This window comes from Herpailurus yagouaroundi, unplaced genomic scaffold, assembly GCF_014898765.1.
Source record: "Herpailurus yagouaroundi ecotype Mexico unplaced genomic scaffold, PumYag 28, whole genome shotgun sequence".
NCBI classification, from domain to species: domain Eukaryota; kingdom Metazoa; phylum Chordata; class Mammalia; order Carnivora; family Felidae; genus Herpailurus; species Herpailurus yagouaroundi.
Genome location: NW_024412376.1, coordinates 120,164,953 through 120,186,233, shown reverse-complemented (window position 1 = coordinate 120,186,233; position 21,281 = coordinate 120,164,953). Strand labels below are relative to the sequence as shown.

General features: G+C 34.9%; 1 long non-coding RNA gene across 2 annotated transcripts in view; it reads left to right on the top strand.

Moving 5' to 3' along the window:
• Positions 1 to 21,281, top strand: part of LOC121035143 (uncharacterized) — a 47,686-nt gene that overhangs the window by 9,900 nt on the left and 16,505 nt on the right. The window contains exon 3 of one of the 2 annotated variants that reach the window (XR_005792770.1): positions 18,864 to 19,338. The exons of the other annotated variant lie outside the window; for it this stretch is intronic. This is a non-coding gene — a long non-coding RNA (uncharacterized LOC121035143). Of the gene's footprint in view, positions 1 to 18,863; positions 19,339 to 21,281 lie in introns of those variants that run through there. 2 annotated transcript variants of the gene reach the window in all.

The window sequence follows — 21,281 nt, the reverse complement described above, 5'->3', positions numbered from 1 at the left end:
CATAGCTTCTATACCCTTCTTCTATCCCAAACTCCAACCACATTTCTTTCCCAGAAACACTGAACAAAATTCTCTAACAAGAGGAAATAAAAACTTAACCTTTCCTCCCCTATCAAATAGAAGTAACAGAGACAAAGAATTAAGTCCTCTGAGAGTTTACAATTGCACTTATTCTTTAAAGGGAGCATTTTAAAATGTTCCTTCCAGGGGTGCCTGGGTGGCTCAGTCAGTTAAGCATCCGACTTTGGCTCAGGTCATGATCTCCTTTGTGAGTTTGAGCCCCGCATCAGACTGTGTTCTGACAGCCTGGGGCCTGCTTCAGATTCTGTGTCTCCCTCTCTCTCTTACCCTCTCCCACTCATGCTCTGTCTCTCTCTCTCTCAATAATAAATAAAATTAAAAAAAAATTAAAAAATAAAGTGTTCCTTCTAAGAAGACACAATTGCATTTGATAATTACCTTCCTACTTGGTCAATAGTAATAATTTAAGAATCTGAAAAATAAAACTCAAGTACTAGAAAATAAAAAAAAAATCTACTAGAACATGTAATCTGCTGAGAAATTTCCTTCATTATTTTTTATTTTTTATTATTTTTAATGTTTATTTATTTTTCAGAGAGAAAGAGAGTGAACAGGGGAAGGGCAGAGAGAAAGGGGGACAGAGGATCTGAAGTGGACTCTGTGCTAACAGTAGAGAGCCCAATGTGGGGCTTGAACTCATGAACCATGAGATCATGACCTAAGCTGAAGTTGGATGCTAAACTTACTGAACAACCCAGGCACCCCTCCCTTATTATTTTTTAAGATAAAAGTTATTATTCTTATAAACCTGTAATAATGTAAAATGGCTAGAAAAATTTTTGTTTCACAAAAAAAGAACTGGCCTAAATACCATTCTCAAGTTTATCATTTTTCAAATTCATAGGTTAGAGAAGCCTGTGGAAAGTAGTGAAAAAAACAGCCTATGGAGGCAGACTTTATTATCTGACATGGGCTAAAAGCTTAACATATCAGCTACATGATTAGGGCCAATGGTTTAACATCTCTAGACATTTATGTGGGTATGTACAAGTACACAACTCATAAGACGTTTATGCTGAGCTAGGCACTGTGGTAGGCATCTTATTATATACTTTTTTCTCAAATAACCCTCATGACAACTTTATGAGTTACATATAGCATTCCTTACCTTATAGATAAATTGAGATTACTTTAGAGAAATCAAAGCAATTTGCTCACAAATACTACACCAGTAGCAAAGGCAGAATTTTAAATTAATTGGTCTAGCATCAAAGCCCATTAATATATAATTGTTACATTGCATCACTCTATTAAGAATGATCTGTTTACAAATAAAATTATCCTTGGATTATGTTCAATACGCTTTAACAGTTACTATTCATTATTCCATGAAGAACTAGAGGGATCAAAAATTTGGCAACAGAAGTTTTCTAGCATCTATCTACTGACCCCCCACCCCCTGAGTATGCAATCTTCTAATGTAACCCTTTAATGGCAGATTACAAACCCATGAGAATATTTTACATGATGGGTGCAGGAAGGTTGTATTATTCTTCTTTATAAGAATTATGGAGTTTACTAAATAGAGCTTAATTTTAGAAACCAGCTTGGGGCTAATCTTAAGAATGAATCTGTTTCTACCTCAGGACACTTTAAAGAGAAGGAAGTACAAATTCAGGTTTCAAATCATTTGAAAGAAAGTGTAAGACAGAGTGCAGGCTGCCTTCTGATCCTGTTACGTGAAATAGTAGAAATTACTTTTTTAAAAATTCCAAAGCAAGTATGGCAAGAAGCTGATTTCCGGGTTGATTGAATGCACAAGCTGGATAGTGTTTTATGGTTAAAATTCAACATCTGATTAATAAAATGTGATTAATAGTATCCTTATAGTTCACAAACTCCCTTTCCCTCTTCTCTCCTCCTGCTTTTAAGTTGACTAATTAGATCTATATACTTTCCAACTAAGAAACCTAACAAGGTATTCAGTAAATATTAGCTCCTTTCACATCACACAATTTAGTATTAAATAGCAAACATGCACACATTTTACTACGTATGAAATCTTTGTGAAAAATTATCACTACAAATACATTATTGTATACTTGACTACTTATCTATGCCAATAAGATTTCAAATTTTTCTTACTGATTCTATCTTATTTACTCACGTGTTCACATCTTTATTCATTAAGTCATTCATTATGTCAGCACTGGGACAGCTACAAAAAATAAGACAAAGCTCTAGAACTAGAGAGACCAGTCTATCTGATAAGGCTGGCAGGCAAATAGACAATCACAATAGTGAAAAAGAAGCAAGCCCAGTTCTGTGGAATCACAGATAAAGTAACAGACTATAAGAAAGACAGACCATGTAGCCCATTACTTGGGATTTAGTCCTTAATTATAGTTTATGTTAGATTAACAGATTTGTTTATACATTTCCCAACCATTTATCTTTTCTGACATAACAATTCACTTAACTGGCAATTCGAAGGTTGTTTATTTCAGCTATAAGAAAACAATTCTGGATTCTATCTTGAAAATCTGTCTTTTAGTTTTGTGGGAGGCAAACTAGTGGTGGATGCATATAATAGCTTAGTAATCAAATCCTGTTTAAAAGTCAAAGTGTAGGAAGTATTATAATAATAAAGATTTCATATTTTCCTTATGCAGTGTTCAGAAACACTCTGCAGGAAGCTTATATACATAATAAATACACTGGAAGTCTGAAGAGAGACAGTAGAACCAAATGTTTACTTAGGAAGCCACTACACTAGCAAAAACAAATGAACGAACAGTGTTGTGAGTAAAGAGCTTGATGCTGATGTTTTCTCCAACAGAATTCTACCTCTTTTATTTTATTGCAAACACTTCTATAAAACATAGTAAAAAACAGAGTTCAAGAGGTTTCCATCTTGTGTAATTCCTGCAAAAGACAACTGCAAATCCTGTCAGAAAATCTGTTTATTCCTCCATTCTTAGGGATCATTCGATTGACATTATATAGCTTTCAACATTGAGTATTGGAAGAAAACCTGAAAATATGATAAAGTTTTAAAATTTAATTTTTAACAAATATTTTGAATCTTTGTGATCCATTAGTTGGTAGTCTTAAAACCTGATGCAAAATTATATTGCTTCCATTTCTTTTTTTTTTTTTATTAATTTTTTTTTCAACGTTTATTTTATTTTTTGGGGGACAGAGAGAGACCGAGCATGAATGGGGGAGGGGCAGAGAGAGAGGGAGACACAGAATCGGAAACAGGCTCCAGGCTCTGAGCCATCAGCCCAGAGCCCGACGAGGGGCTCGAACTCCCGGACCGCGAGATCGTGACCTGGCTGAAGTCGGACGCTTAACCGACTGTGCCACCCAGGCGCCCCTATTGCTTCCATTTCTTAAAGAAAAAAATATATGTCCATTTTTTTTGGAAAAACATTTTATGTGTTACAAATTTTAATTTATATAGAGAACCAGAAACTGCTTTTGATATAACCTAAGTTGACAGAGAGAACTGTTTGTACTAACAATTAAATATTTATTCTGCATTTCAAAAATATATCTAATTTTTAAGTCACTTTCACCAGCTGTAATATGGTTACCAGATATATCTCTAACTTATATAATTTTATAGAACCATAAAACTGATTTTTTAAAGGTTGACAGCTATTAAATCAGGATGTAAAGCAATGAAGAAAGTCAGAAGCCTTTATCCTAAAGACCTTACTTTAATAAATCAGGTCACCTATTACCTTGACAAGTGAAAAGGGTCTTCAGAGGAAAGACCCAGACTTTATACTTTTATAGAGTGATAATGAGCATGATTTTGATCTAGAGACATTTACAGGGTCTAAGTTACAAGATAAAGACTATTTTTAAAGACCAGCTGAAGTTAATTTATAGGATTTGAAAGATGATTAATAATGCTGTGACAGGAAACAAGAGAGAGAAAATGTTTTCTGGAACTCCTTTCTCCTGTTCTCTAAGATAGGGTCAAAGGTGTGATGTGCCCAGATGCAGTCCAATGCAAATCAGTTATATCCTGTTTATGCCCCTGCCACCATCTGTTCCTTCTTCTAGAGTTAACTGCTCAGGTTGGGGAAGAAAGACTTTCAAAGAGGGTGAGGTAGAAAACAAAGTCTTCTGAATTCTTCATTATTGTAGGAAACAAAGGCAAAAGGAAACATTCAATTTTCTTACTACCTACAACCCATTGACAAGTCCTTGAAACAGGCAGAGTGACCTTCCTCTAGGAACTCAGCTGCCTCAATGTTAATACTTTGTTCAAGGCAAAAGGCAATCTTAGCTTAACATTATCCCGACCTCCAGGATCCTGTAAGTCTATTTTCCCATGTCAAAATTCCTTTGGAAACTTCTTATATTTCTAACCCCAAAGATACATGTTAGCAATCATCCTCCAAGCATATGGCCCCCTGATATACATGTGAAGGGTCTCACAACAAGGCTTTTCTAAACAGTAATAAATGACCTTTCCTAACAATAGCTAGCCCCCTCAAGGTCCTGGCAACCTACTTCTAAAATGCCTTAGAGACTTATAATATCCCTACCACCTCCCAACTTCAAAGTATGTAATCAGTCACCTGTCACAACCCCACTACAGCTTTTTCTGCCCATGGGTCCCCTCCCCATGCTTTAATAAAACCACCTTTTTGCACTGAAAATGTCTCAAGAATATTTTCTTGACCATTCGTTCCAAACCCTAACATTTCCATATCAGTCTTTACCCACTGTGGAAGGACATGGTAGTTTTCTAAACTGTTTTGTTTTCAGAGAGCAAATATACAGTAAGTTGGAATTACACTAATAAGAACAGAATACATAAGCTTGTCTTGTAAAAAAAAATGTTAAGAGGGTTTTAGGGCAGTGGAACCACTCTGTATGATAATATAATGGTGAATACATGTGCTTATACATTTGTCCAAACCCAAAGAATATAACAACATCAGTAGTGAACCTTAATATAAACTATGGACTTGGGGTGATAATGATATATCAATGTAGGTTTATCGATTGTAACAAAGGTACTCCTCAGTGGGGGTCACTGACTATAGGGGAGGCCATGAATGAGTGGGAACAAGGGGCTACATAGGATATTTCAGCACCTTCTTCTCAATTGTGTGGTGATCCTAAAACTGCTTGAAAAAAATAAAATCTGTTTAAAATATTAAAAAATACTTTATAAAGTGATTGCTTACTCTAAAAATGTTGTCTTCAGTACTTAATGTATTTAGTGCCATTATTTTTTAAATGTAATTTTACATCAAGGATTGAATGAAGCAACACATTTTCAAAAAAAAAATGGGTAAAGTTAAAAAAAAAAAGTAGAGTACCAAGAAAATATCAAGTGTGTCTGAGTAAAATGTATAACTGACACAATACAAATAAACATTTGCATTGACATATAGTCTACATTTGAGTAAATATATGGATTGTAAAGTTCTTGAAAGTTTTTTAATATTTACCCTTTATTTATTTTTTAAGTTTATTTATTTATTTATTTGAGAGAGGAGCATGAATAAGGGAGGGGGAGAGAGGGAGAAGGAGAGAGAGGACCCCAAGAAGGCTCCATGCTTAGTGCAGAGCCCAATGCTGGGTTCCATTCCACAACCATGAGATCATGACCTGAGCCAAAATCAAGTCAGACACTCAACTGACTGAGCCACCCAGATGCCCCTGTAATATTTATCCTTCATATAAAATGAATTGAATAATAGAAACCTCAAATTATAATTGCAAATAAATTGCAAAATTTCTATCTTTCTTACTTATAGCATTGTATTGTTAAAGTAATTATACAAGAGGCCATTGGACTGAGGTGAGTCTAATATCTTCGTGACTTAGATAAGCAACCCAAAACCTGAGCTAGAGTCAATGCATTTGAATCAAATGTGAAATTTAACAAAAACCAGTAACAAACATCCACTTGGTGTTTCCCAAATACTTAAATTATAATCAATCAAATAAGTTTCATGCTTTGCTTCCTCATCTTCTTTTAAAAACCTCTCCCTTAGCTCCTAACTTGGGTGGTCCTAACTCCCCCTCATTTGGCTCTATTCAGTTGGAATCATATATGTGCAAACAAGCTCTTCAAACATTTTAATGTGCCTCAATTTACCTTTATACAGTTCATATACCACTGAATCTGAATTTAAGGAAATACACATGTTGTCCAAATGCTACCACATAAATCTGTAGCAAGTGCTTCAATTTAATTCTATAGTTCTGTAACAGGGATGGGGATTTGGGTTATTCTACATATTTTAAAGAAAATGTTAAAAAAAGGTAATATTTAAAAATATTTTAGTAACCATAAATATATTTTATTCCCATTTAGTAGATTAGAAATACCAAATGTTTGAATTAAAAGTGGCCAGCAGAGCTTCATTTGTTCTCTGTGTAAGAGCCTCTTTCTTGCTAGTATACAACACTTCACAGTTATCTGGAATTAAGGAGGTTATAGAATCTAAGAGCTTCCACTAAGATTATCCTCATCTAGAGCATAACTACCTAGGAAAATTCTCAAAGAGAAGGCCATATTCTTCCTAGACTGGCTTCTAATCTGGCTCCATAGCAAATGCTCTCAAATCTTCATTACTTCTCAGAACCTATCCTTCATTTGACTTCTCTAAAATTCAGCTGCCCCTTGAGACCAATAACAACCTTCAGATGTCTTAGCAGTGACTTCCCCTCCACAACCAACACACCATAACATCTACCAGAAGTACAAGTGCCCCTTTATTCGTCACTGCTGTGATTTCCAGGAGGCTGGCATGGTTTCTGTCTCTTTCTCTGGAATCTTATTTAAGTGTAGTGATCTCAGTTCTTTACTGTGATATGGTTCTTAGACTTTCACATAAGCGGTTTGTTTTCCTGTTCATAATAAACGTTTAGATTCCCATCATTCTTCTGTCTTTATGACATTTGTGATGCTAATTGACTTCTGTGCTCTGCTTCTTGTCTATGACTCTATTCTGAGATTGATGCTAATTGACTTCTGTGCTGTGCTTCTTGTCTATGAGTCTGATCTGAGATTGAATCATTGATTTCTCCCAGTTTATGTGGGTTATTGAAGTATTCCAATGTTTTGTATGTTAATGTCTTAGATCCAGCTGTTATATCAAAATACCATAGGCTGAGTGGCTAAAATGATAGAAATATCTTTCTCATGGTTCTGGAAGTGGGGAAGTCCAAGGTCAAGGTCCTGGTTCATTGGTTCCTGGTAAGCGTTCTTTTCCTGACTTATAGGTGACAGTCTTCTTGAAGTGTCCTCACATGATAGGGAGAGAGTAGGGGAGACTGGGAGAGGGTGGAGGGTGAAAGCTCTGATCTTTCCTTATAAGGGCACTAATCTCATCATGACGGCTTGACCCTCAGGACTTCACCTAAATATAATTATCCCCAAAGATTTCATTTCCAAATATATCACATTGAGGGTTAGGTTTTTAACACAGAAATTTGGGTGGGATACAAACATTCAATTCATAACAATTCATTAATTTATAATTCTATAATGTCAATTTGAAGAAAGGCAATATATCCGCCTCATATTCAGCAACCATTAGCCTTGAGCTACACTTTTCAGAAACATGAACCTACTCATGGTTCCTCTTGGCAAAATTGGCTGCTTATTATTGTGTCCTTTATAATTTTGCTTCTCTTCCTGGGGCACTTATTATTCTTTTTCACCTGAACCTCGCATGGACAATATCTATTCAGACCCCTCATATGAGGAACCTTTAGTTGCTGCTGTTTTCAAATCTTGCCTTTCAGACTGAGTAAAATAAATCTTCTACTAAGACCTGTTTCATAGCAATGTTTATACTTGTAGCATCCAGTGCACAAACTCAATTGGTATGTAATGAAACAATGCATGGAACCCCATGAAATAAGTTTTCTTACTCCCAAAGCACAAAGGAAGAGAGCCAAGGATAAAATAAAAAGGTAAATAAAATGATGGACCAGATCATGTTGATTAGTTACCCATAAACAAATGCGCACTTCTTCCTTATCTCTTTTTTCATTTGTATGTAGTAAAATGTTCCCTGTCCAGGGAATGAATAATATTTGATGTATGTTGATTATGGAATCCCATCCCAACTTGCAAGTAATTGGCTTAAGACTGAACATATCACACGTCTGGCAGAATTCCCCAGGGAAGCCATCTGGTCCTGGACTCTTATTTGTTGGGAGATTTTTGATGACTGATTCAATTTCTTCGCTGGTTATGGGTCTGTTCAAGCTTTCTATTTCCTCCTGATTGAGTTTTGGAAGCATGTGGGTGTTTAGGAATTCGTCCATTTCTTCCAGGTTGTCCAGTTTGTTGTCATATAAGTTTTCATAGTATTCCCTGATAATTGCTTGTATCTCTGAGGGATTGGTTGTAATCGTTCCATTTTCATTCATGATTTTATCTATTTGGGTCATCTCCCTTTTCTTTTTGAGAAGCCTGGCTAGAGGTTTATCAATTTTGTTTATTTTTTCAAAAAACCAACTCTTGGTTTCATTGATATGATATGTGCTACAGTTTTTTTTAGATTCTATATTGTTTATTTCTGCTCTGATCTTTATTATTTCTCTTCTTCTGATGGGTTTGGGGTATCTTCAAAAGGCATAGAGTGGCTGGATGCATTAAAAAAGAAAAACACACAAGATCCATCTATATATTACCTACAGGAGACTCACATCAGATCTAAGGACACACATGGACAAGAAGTGAAGAAATGGAAAAATATATAAATGGAAACCAAAGAAAGCTGGGGTAGCTATACTTATGTTAAATAGACTTTAAAGCAAAGACTGTACCAAGAGACAAAGATGAACACTACATAATGATAAAAGGGTCAATCACACAAGATGATTAATATTTGTAAATATTTATACACCCAACATAGGAATTAAAGGGAGTACTAAATAGCAGTACAATAATATCAGGGACTTTTAATATACCCCTGACATGAATAGATCATTCAGATACAAAATCAATAAAAGAATATCAGTCTTACATGACAAGTTAGACTCTATGGACTTAACAGTTGCATATAGAATGTTCATCAAAAACCAACATTCTTCTCAAGTACACATGGAACTTTCTCCAGGTTAGGTCATGTGTTAGGCCACAAAACAAGTCTAAATAAACTTAGGAGTGGGTGCCTGGGTCGCTCAGTCGGTTGAGCATCCGACTTCAGCTCAGGTCATGATCTCATGGTTCGTGGGTTCGAGCCTCGTGTCAGCCTCTGTGCTTACAGCTCAGAGCCTTGAGCCTGCTTTAGAGTCTGTGTCTCCTTCTCTCTCTGCCCCTCCCCTGCTCATGCTTTGTCTCACTCTGTTTCTCAAAAATAAATAAATGTAAAAAAAATTTTTTTTAATTTAAATAAACTTAGGAGGATAAATATCAAGAATTTTTTACCACAATGATATAAAAATAGAAATTAATTACATGAAGAATACTAGAAATCTCAAAATATATGAAGTTTAAACAACATGCTACTGAACAATGAGTCAAAGAAGAAATAAAAAGGGAATGAAAAATGCCTTCAGATTTTTTAAAAAAAAGAAATATACCGGGGCGCCTGGGTGGCGCAGTCGGTTAAGCGTTGACTTCAGCCAGGTCACGATCTCGCGGTCCGTGAGTTCGAGCCCCGCGTCAGGCTCTGGGCTGATGGCTCAGAGCCTGGAGCCTGTTTCCGATTCTGTGTCTCCCTCTCTCTCTGCCCCTCCCCCGTTCATGCTCTGTCTCTCTCTGTCCCAAAAATAAATAAACGTTGAAAAAAAAAATTTAAAAAAATAAAAAAAAAAAGGAAATATACCAAAACTTGTGGGATGCAGCAAAAGTTGTTTTAAGAGGGAAGTTCAAACCAATAAATGTGTACCTCAATAAACAACAAAAATCTCAAATAAATAACCCAACTTTACACCTCAAGGAACTAGAAAAAGAACAAAAAACCCTCAAGTTAGTAAAAAGAAGGAAATAAAGATTAGAGCAAAAGTAAATGAAATAGAGACTAAAATGACAAGAGAGAAGATTAATGAAACTAAGAGTTGGTTTGTTTACAAGTCTTTTGTCACATTCACCAAGAAAAATAAGAGAAGGCTCGAAATTAGAATGAAAGCGGAAATATAATTAACACCTCAGAAATACAAAGGATCATAAGAGACTGCTATGAACAATTACATGCCAATAATTGGACAACCTACAAGAAATGGATAAATTCCTAGAAACATAAAACCTACCAAGACTAAGTCATGATGATAAAGAAAATCTGAGCAGACTAATTATTAATAAAGAGATTGAATCAATAACTAAAAACCCCACAACAAACAAAATATGGTTTAACTGATGAACTCTACCAAACATTCAAAGAATTAATACCAATTCTTTTCAAACTGTTCCAAAAAATGGAAGAGTGAGGAATTCTTCCAAACTCATTTTATTAGACCAGCATTACCCTAATACCAAAGCCAGAAAAAGATACCATGAGAAAAAAAAAAAATACATGCCAATCTCCCTGATGAATATAGACGAAAAAATTCTCAACAAAATATTATCAAACTAAATTCAACAATGCACTAAAAGGATTATACAACATGATTAAATACATTTTTTTTCCTGTGGATACAAGTATGTTTCAGCATCTGCAAATCAGTCAATGTGATATATCACAGGAACAAAATGAAGAATAAAAGTCATATGATCAATCATTTCAATAGATGCATAATAAACACTTAAAAAATTCAACAAACTCATTTATGATAAAAATTCTCAACAAAGTAGATATAGACGCAACATGATAAAAGCTGTATATAACAAGCTCACAACTAGCATTGTACTCAATGGTGCAAATCTGAATACTTTTCCTCTAAGATCAGGAACAAGACAAGGAAGTCTACTTTTGCCACATTTATTTAACATAGTATTAGAATTTCTAGCGAGGGCAATTAGGCAACTACAAGAAATTAAAGGCATTCAAATTAGAAAGGAAGAAGTAAAATTGTTATTTTTTGCAGATGGCATAATATATATAGATGATCCTAAAGATTACATTAAAAAAACTGTTAAAATCAAGGAATGAATGCAGTAAAGTTGCAGGATATAAAATCAATACACAAAAATCAATTGCATTTCTATATGACAATAACAAACTATCAGAAAAAAATAAAGAAAACAATACCTTTTACAATTGCATCAGAAATAATAAAATACCTGGGAATAAATTGCACAAAGGAGGTGAAATGTCTATACATTGAAAACTATAAGATGTTAATGAAATAAATTGAAGAAGACACAAATAAATGGTAAGATATTTTAGACTTTTGGTTTGTTAGAATCAATATTGTTAAAGTGTCCATACTACCCAAAATTGCACAGGTTCAATGTAATCCCTATAAACATTTCAATGGCATTTTTTAAAGACATAGAACAAACAATCCTAAGATTTTTATGGAGTCACAAAAAACCCTAAATCACAAAAGCAATCTTAAAAAGAAAGAACAAAGCTGGAGGCATCATGCTCCCTGATTTCAAACTACATTACAAGGCCATACTAATCAAAACACTATGGTATTGGCATAAAGACAGACACATAGATCATTGAAAAGGAATGGAGAGCCCAAAAATAAACCCATGCATACATGGCCAATTAATTTACAACCAAGAAACCAAAAATTGGGGGAAAGGACTGTCTCTTTAATAAACAATTTTGGGAAAATTAGACAAGCATTGAATGAAATTCAATCACTATCTTACTCCAAACACAAAAATTAACTCAAAATGGATTAAAGACTTGATTGTAAAAACTGCAACCCATAAAATTTCTACAAGAAAGCATAAGTGGTAAACTCCCTGACACAGACGTTAGTGACAATTTTTTAATCTGGTACCCACCAAAAGCAACAAAAGCAAAAATAAATAAGTGGGACTACATCATACTAAAAAGCTCTACAGAGTGAAGGAATCCATCAGCAAAAAGGCAACCTACTGAATGTGAGAAAATATTTTTAAATCATATATCTGATAAGGGACTAATATCCAAAATATGTAAACAACTCATATAACTCAATAGGAAAGAAAATAATCCATTCAAAAAATGGGCAGAAGGCCTGAATGGATATATTTACAAAAATGGAATATAGCTGTCTAACAGATACATGAAAAGAGCCTCAACATCACTAAACATCAGAGAAATGTAAATCAAAACCACAGTGAGGTATTACCTCATACATAGTATAAGTGCTATAAATAATTAAATTAAAAAATGAAAAGAAAAAACAAGTGTTATTGAAGATGTGGAGAAAAGGGAACTTTTGTGCACTGTTGATGGGAATGTAATTGGAGCAGCCACTGAGGTAAACAGTATAGAATTTCCTAAAATTAAAAATAGAACTACCATGCAATCAAGGAATTCTACTTCTGGGTATTTATCCAACAAAAACACAAACACTAGTATAAAAAGTTATCTGCACTCCCATGTTCATTGCGGCATTATTTGCAATAGCCAAGACATGGACACAACCTAAGTGTCCATCAGTGGAAAAATGGATAAAGAAATTGTAGATACACACACACACAAACACACACACACACTGAAGTATTATTCAGTCATATAAAGAACTGAAATTTTTCATTTGCAAGAATAAAAATGGCTCTCAAAGACATTATACTAAGTGAAATAAGTTAGAGAAAGTCCCATACCATATCAGTTATATGTAGAATCTAAAACAAACACACAAATAAAACAAAACAAAACAAAAAAACTCATGGATACAGTGTAGATTGGTGGTTGCCAGAGGCGGGGATTGAGGGATTGATGGTTGAAGGTCAAAAGATAAAAAAAGAAAAAGAAAAAAAGAAAAAAAAAAAAAAGAAAAACAATGCCAAGGATAGTTTGACTGATTTACGATGTATTGAAAACTAAACTGCTTTTAATAGTAGGTGAGCAAATAATATTTAATGAATGTATTAGCTACTCAACTGTTGGTTTAAAAAACAACCAACGAAACCCTCCATTATACATTTTATACTAAACACGGAAAGTGGGAATTAAATGCTGTTTAAAAGTAACACATAAAACCTATTTTTTCAAAGTAAATAAAATTTATAACAAAAATATGATTAGAAAGGAGAGGGCTTTCATAAATTTTTTTATACGCTGCTGATATTTAATGTCTGACTTCAAAAATTTTAAAGCATAATATGTGTTGTTAATTATTTATTTTTATTTATGTACAAGATCTAAAAAAAAAAACTGTTCAGAGTGATAATACCACACAGCTTACAGAAAATAAAGTTTCAAAATATTTTAAAAGATATATTTAAAATATACATATGTGTTTATTGTTTTTATTTATTATTTTTCTTCAGTTTAGGAAGAGAGGGAGAGAGAGCATGAGTGGGGAAGAGGGGTAGAGACGGATAGAGAGAAAATATTAACCAGTCTTCATGCTTAGCGTGAAACCCAACACAGGACTCTATCGCATGAACCATGAGATTATGACCTGAGCTGAAATCAAGAGTTGGATGCTCAACCAACTGAGCCACAATGATGCCCCAGTATATATTTATTTTTTGTTGTCTCTTTCTACTGTGCATTACTGATAACTAAAAATAATTGTATACCTGGGCACTAGGGAGGCTCAGTCAGTTAAGCATCTGACTCTTGATTTCTCATGGGTTGTGAGAACAAACCCTGTATTATTAGGCTCTGTGCTGACAGCATGGAGCCTACTTGGGATTCTCTCTCATATTCTCTCACTCTGCCTCTCTTCACTCTAGTTCTCTCTCTCTCTTGCTCTCTTGCAAAATAAACTTTTTTTAAACATTTATAAAATAAAAAAAATAAAAAGTAATTGTATACCACTGATCTAAATAGCAGATATCTAAAATGAGAAGTGTACATTATTTATTTATTTTAGAGAGAAAGAGAGAGAATATGCTAGTGGGAGAGAGGGGCAGAGGGAGAGCCAAGAATCTCAAGCAGGCTCTGTGCTAAGCAAGGAGCCCAATCCCACTAGCATGGGATTATGAACTGAGTCAAAAGCAAGTCAGACATTCAACTGACTGAGCTACTCAGGTGCCCCAGAGAAGTATACATTTTAATACAAAATTTTTTATTTAAAAATTTATATGGAATTCTGCTTTACTAATTTGTAATATTTGGACTGGCACGTTTTCTAAAGCTGTTATATATCAGAAGGTCATGTATAATGTAAACAATAGGATATTACCCTTAAGGAAGAGTAAAGTTCTATGAGGCATTAGGTAAAAATGGCACTCTCAGAGTTTCTTCCTTTTCAATGTACAATAAAAACTCGAATTGTGGGTAACTTGTTCTTTGGGTGTTCCACAAGAGAAGCAAATATTTCTAATAAATTTTAACTTGATAAACGAACCATGTCTTGCAATACAAGTACTAAGTGATGCCGAATGTTACATGATCACAACTGAGCCAATGGTTCCTCGCTCTCTCTCTCTCTTTTGCACACATGCATGCTGTGGTATTGTGGGTGATTGTCTCCCATGCTTGGATGCTCAGTCTCAGACAGAGGTGTTTGGCAGAAATCAGTGATTTTTCAGAACATTAGAAGGTGCCCACAACTGGCACTAGTGTATTTTTTATCACTTCAAACCACCTATGGACAGTCCTTTGCTTTTGCATACAAGAGGAAGCTTAAGAATGCTTTGCCTCACTCTAGGTCAGGCTGCCTGCAGATAGAGACCCTTTCCTCTGATGTCTTATTGCCGTTTACATTAAATACAGTATATGACAGTTTATTAATACTGTACTGTAGTCAAAATCCATTAGTGATAGTGAAAGTTGTCCTGCACAATAACCCTCCTCTCTCTTGTTCCCTCACACCAGCCCTGAAAAATTTTCAAAGGTAAGTGCAGGTTAATTTGTTTGTTTTTCTTATATTTTGTATTTCCTTTATTATTTAGTATTATATTACAGTATTATAATCATTTTTATATGGATATTTTTGGGTTGTGGAACAAATCATCTGAGTTTCCATTATTTCTTATGGGGAAATTTGCTTTAATATACAAGTGCTTTGGATTACAAGCATGTTTCTGGAACAAATTATGCTCACAAACCAAGGTCTTAACTGTATTCTAAACAAGTCCAGCTTACATATGGCAAGTTAACATGGTATATGGGTTATATTAACTAGTTTAAGCTAAATAAGTGTCAAAATTAGAAAATGACCTTAAAACATTCCTATAAGGAAACAGCCTATTAAAATTAGCACCAATGATTCAAAATATACAAAAACAAAATAGCAGATACAATATTTACACATCCTAATTTAAGCTCTTATCTGCTACGTCATGAGACAAAGCAATGATGATTTTTATCTTATCTGATAAGCTGGCAACATTTGGGAAAAATATCAAATTATCAGAAATAGGGATTTAGAACCATTACATTTAAAAACGAATAGTGCTCTGTCTTGTAGTTCATTTTCTGAGTTAAGAATGCTCTGACGTTCTTGTGGTTAGAAAGATTAAAAAAAATATTTCATCTTCATTTTTTAAAGATCTATATTTTGAGTATTCTGACTATGCTTACAGAATGTATAGCATGTCAGGATAATTGCTTACATATACAATTTGTTTTAAAGTTTATATTTGGGAGTAATTATTAATAATTAGTAAGAGGTGGATTTTTTTTAAGTTTGAATACCACTTTTCTGTGAGCTGAGATTTGAACCTTTTTAATGAGGATGGAAACTCCATTTAATATTTGTAATTGAACAATTAAAACTTCAACATAAATCAGGGCACCTGAGTGGCTCAGTTGGTTGAGCGTCTGACTTCAGCTCAGGTCATGATCCAGAGGTTGGTGAGTTTGAGCCTGGCATTGGGCTCTATGCTGACAGCTCAGAGCCTGAAGCCTGCTTTAGATTTTATTTCTCCCTCTCTCTCTGCCCCTTCCCCACTCATGCTCTGTTTCTCTCTCTCAAAAATAAACAAAGATTAAAAATGAAAAAAAATTCAACATAAATCTAACATACAATCTACAAATATGAATATTTTAAAACAAAATATATTAATTACACAATCTGGAATCTGGTATTCTTTACACTTGCAACATAATTGATTTCTACGCAGCTAATATGTATTGGAATTGATTGTTATTTGTTAACACTGAGAAAAAAAATCTATACCTGTGTCCATAGATGCAATATTTATATAAACACTGTTTTGATTTTCAAAAAACATATCTTACTTTTGAGAATTTTTAACTGCAAACTGTTGGAATGTATATCTATGTTAATCTGGGCTTCATCTTTCCTATGGATAGATTGCAAAGGGAATTGGTTCAATTTCATAAATAAAATTTGGTCAAGATCATGTTCAGAGGCATACATTTCACCTTTGAATTACTTAAGATAATCTATTTTATCTAAGAGTGAAACTAAGTTACGTCAAAGGCCCCATACAATTTTTCTGGTGGTGACACCTCCTCTCTATGCTAATCCTCACTCCTGCTAATCCTTCAAGTTTCCAAATCATTCCAGGATCCTCTGTAAATCCCTAATGTGTTCCTTTAATTATATACTCTGTCTGTCAGCACAGCTTAATGTTTAGAAACAGATATTTTGAGTTTGAATCTTGACTCAACACATATTGTATGTGACTTAAAAAAAATCTTTTTTGATATTTATTTATTTTTGAAGGCAAGAGACACAGAGCATGAGCAGGGGAGGGGCAGAGAGCCAGTGAGACACAGAACCCGAAGCAGGCTTCAGGCTCTGAGCTGTCAGCACAGAGTCCAATGCTCAACACGGGGCTGGAACTCACAAACCATGAGATCATGATTTGAGCCAAAGTCAGATGCTTAACGGACTGAGCCTTTGAGCAAGAGGCTAAGGTCTCAGGATTTAGTGTGTCAATACACGTAGCCCTTGGAAAGTATGTGGCACAAGGATTGATGGACATATCTTCTATTATCATCATCACTGATAACTTCTGGTATTATGGACAACAAAGGGAGTTGTTCAGCCACAGGTGCCACCAAATCTACTGCCAGCACACTGTACTCTCACAATACCCATGGGGATCTTTTGCCAGGAAAGATGCCAGGTCCTGATGCTGTAAGCACTGACATGTGGTCTGAGGTCCTGCCTGCTCTGGGCACCGTGTGCATCCCTGAAGTTGGCTGCTGATGCTGTGGCATTCATTGTTCCATGGAGACCTTAGTCAAACGGGTCATTCTTCTATTTGCTCTTTTTCCGGATCTTTTGCCTGGAGCAAACATAGTGGCCCACTTTCCTTTATCCAAATCTTAATGTCCAGAATAGAGATTACAAACTAATAGCTCACAGACAGTATTTAGTGTTTGTTAATATGTATTTAAGGAGTGCCTGGATGGCTCAGTTGGTTAAGCATCTGACTTTGCTCAGGTCATGATTTCAGGATTCATGAGTTCGAGCCCCACATTGGGCTCACAGCCTTGAGCCTGCTTTAGATTCTGTGTTTCCCTCTCTCTCTGCCCCTCCCCCATTCACACTCTGTCTTCTCTGTTTCTCAAAAATAAATAAACATTAAAAAAAATATGCTTTGAATGCCTTTAGTTTGGCCTTTATTTTCTTTTTTTAATTGAAATATAATTGACACAATGTTGTATTAGTTTCAGATATACAACACAGTAATTCCATTTTTTTTAGTAATTCCATTTTTAATTGACTATAGACTTATTATTAATTATTACCTTGAAACCTAATACAGTTCGTTGTTTGGTTCCTGAAGGCATTTTTCTTGGGGTCTAGTCTCTTTCTTGTATTGTAGGGTAAAAGTATTTCCTCCAGGCTCTTTGTTACCACATCTGCATAAACTCTGGCAAGCTACCTCATTAGTTCTATAGGTGTTTAAGAATTTAAGACTGGTATGGTTTGGGACACCTGGGTGGCTCAGTCAGTTGGGCATCTGATGTCAGCTCAGGTCATGATCTCATGGTTTGTGGGTTTGAGCCCCGCGTCAGGCTCTGTACTGACAGCTCAAGCCTGGAGCCTGCCTGGGATCCTGTGTCTCCCTCTCTACCTACTCCTCCCCCACTCACACACTGTCTATCTGTCTGTCTCTCTCTCAAAAATATAAATGTTAAAGATTGGTATGGTCTGGGGTTTGATATGGAAGTTTTACTACAAATATAACGTGACAAAATAAGATCTTGACAATTTTATAAAGTGTTCTCCATCCTGGCTTAAAAAAAACACTACAAAAGTCCTTATAGATAAGTTTTAATTAAAAGGATAAATTAATAATATTATAAACATGCTTACCATATGTTCTTACACAGATATTTATATTAACATTTTAGAGAGTTTTGTCATGCATTTATTCTTTTTAATAATCAAATTTATAGATGTAATCTAATCTAACTGAACTACTTTAAGGTATAATAAAAGATATGCTGAAAATAAAGAATGAATTTGAATAAACTGTTTTTGAAACCTAACTTGTATTAAAAGTTAACATTATATAACAGGTCTTAAAATTTTTGAAAATCTGTATGAACAAAACCCAAAGTTATTCTGGGCCTAATGTGAATTTCTTCTTTTAATAGAAGTTTTACGTGGCTGGCTTTTTAATTCTATATCTGTATAACACTACAAAGCGATCACCACAAGCCCAGTTTTTTTATCCATCACCATACGGTTGACCCCTTTCATCCATTCTGCCCGTTCCCCAATCTCTTTCCCTTCAGGTAACCAATAGTCTGTTCTCTGTATCCTTGAGTTTTCTTTGTATTATTTTGTTTATTTATTTGTTATTTTAGATTCCACATAGATAAATTTTAATTATCAAAACTACCTTCACTTTTCAGAAATCGGACTGAAAACAAAACTGTTAAAAGTGCTACAAACACACAGGGCTATATAAATTGTGGTGGTTGATAAAAGATTGAGTTATGGAAGCATTGCCCTGATGGTGACTGAAGCCAACAAAGGAAGAAGGGAACTCTCAATCAAGACACTCAAACTTAGGCTATGAGTCCATCTACAATCCAATATCCATTCATCTAACAAGTCGCTCTGATCCAACCTGATTGTTCTTCAGAAGTCCCTGAAAAGCTCTTTGATTTCCTTTTCTCAACCACCTGTGTTAGAGACAAGTGACTATCTCAATCTATAGGCTTCTTTTCTTCCTTTATAAGTGAACCCTCTATTTTTTTAGTGAGAAATCTGACAATCCAGAATTCAGACTACATTTTCCAGCCTCTCTTTAAAATGTCTGTGACTCATAGATCCAAATTCTGGCCAATGGTATGGAGGTAACATGAAGTATCAGTTACCAAATGAGAATCAGTCCTCTTATTCTGTACCAAATGGTGGTAATACTTTTAAGAATGCAGGTAATGGTGAAACCCAGATGAAACCTGAAGCAATCAGGATTACCAAAACCATTCTCCAGGTCTTGGCTTTTCATGTTAGGATGCTGCCTGGCCCATTTTAACAGAGGAGGCCCATTTGGTTTGCTTCTTACCTTTTACTGATTAGATTATATAAATCAAAAATCCATGTGTGGCCTCCAGGATTCCTTCCTCTAATGTTATACCAAACCATTTCCACCAACTCAACTGCATTTAGCATTGACCAACATGGAGTCCAGATGGTCAAACAACCAGGAGTTGGCGCTTTTGATAAAGAATTTATATGCCCCTACTGATGAAGCCAGTTTTAGTTAAATGTAAGACTCTTCTCTTATGTAGCTTTCTGAATCCATTTCCACAACAGTTGCAGGATTTACACTGACATAAATTAATATGATTTTATAATTATTTTTCTATATAGGTCTTTTTCTTTTGAGTTAAAATTGCATACAATTCTCTGTGCAAGCTAGATTTAATATAGTTATAAATCTAGAGGTAATTACGGATGGATGAGAGAATGGGGCATGAAGACATTGACAATGTAAATAATGCAAATGATGTCATTACAAGGTTTTTCAGGGCATGAATTACTTCAGTGCACTTTTAAGGGGACAGTCTCTGCTGTCAGAAGAAGTTCATGGAATTTAGAATTTTGGGATATACAAGGGCACCTGGGTGGCTCCGTCGGTTAAGTGTCCAACAATTGGTTTCGGCTCAGGACATGATCTCGCAGTTCATCAGTTCAAGCCCTGCATTGGGCTCCATGCTAACAGAGCAGAGCCTGCTTGGGACTCTCTATCTCTCTGCCCTGCCCTACTCGTTCTCTCTCTCTCTCTCTCTCTCTCTCTGTCTCCCTCCCTCCCTCCCTCCCAAAATAAATAAATTAATTAAAAAAAAATTTGGGGATATACAAATTTATTTGAATTCACAAACATGTCTCCTTTACGTTATTGGGATCTCTGTGTGTACCTATCAATACATCAACTTTCATAAAAAAGACTTGCTAGGGCTGCTGCTTTAAAAGATCCTGCACTGGTGGTTTGTAACAGCGGTACCATAACCCAGAATGGTAACGCTGTCACCAAATATCTATGCTTGTTTTACTGGTTTTTCATTCTCTGATGGTGATAGTTTCTTTGCAGTCTTAAACCCCAATCATGTTAGATAACCATTCCTGATTCCCATTTTCTTTAGAGATTGTTTTGTTGCCTTTTTTTCCTTTTTAGTAACAATTACTAAACACAAAAAGTTATAACTTCCAATTATTTCCAATGACTTTAAATAGACTTGGGTTTTTATTAAGAGAGAATTAGTTAGAGGATGAAACCAACACACTGAAACCTGAATTTCTAGGCAATATTCCCTAAATTAAACCATAGACCCAGAAACCAGTATACATGCCACTTCTGCCCCTTTAGAGGGGACTGACTAGACATTGCCACCAAAGCTGTTACCTCCAGGACCATGACACCTCTGTAAGAACTCTCATTAGTAAACATGTTTGCTCCCTGCCCCTCTTGTGACAAGTAACTCCACTCAAAAGTAAACTCACTTAAGAAATTTTCTTACCTCCTGTGGCTAAAGGTTGCTCAATCTAATTTGTAAAAACTAAATCATATCCAAAACTCTAATGTTGATGAAATTTGAAAAGTAATATCTTTGTCTCATTTCTTTATACACTGACAACAAATTTAGGTTGGTATTGAGCAAGACAAGCTACTGTATTACATTATGATGGACTTTCTAGTGGAAGTCAACCATCAAAATAGAATGTTAATGTATATATGTTAAAATAATAGATTAAACAAAGTTAATGTGTTCTTTACTGTGGACATTTTAAGAGCCTTTTATATGTAAAATTCCTCCAAAGGG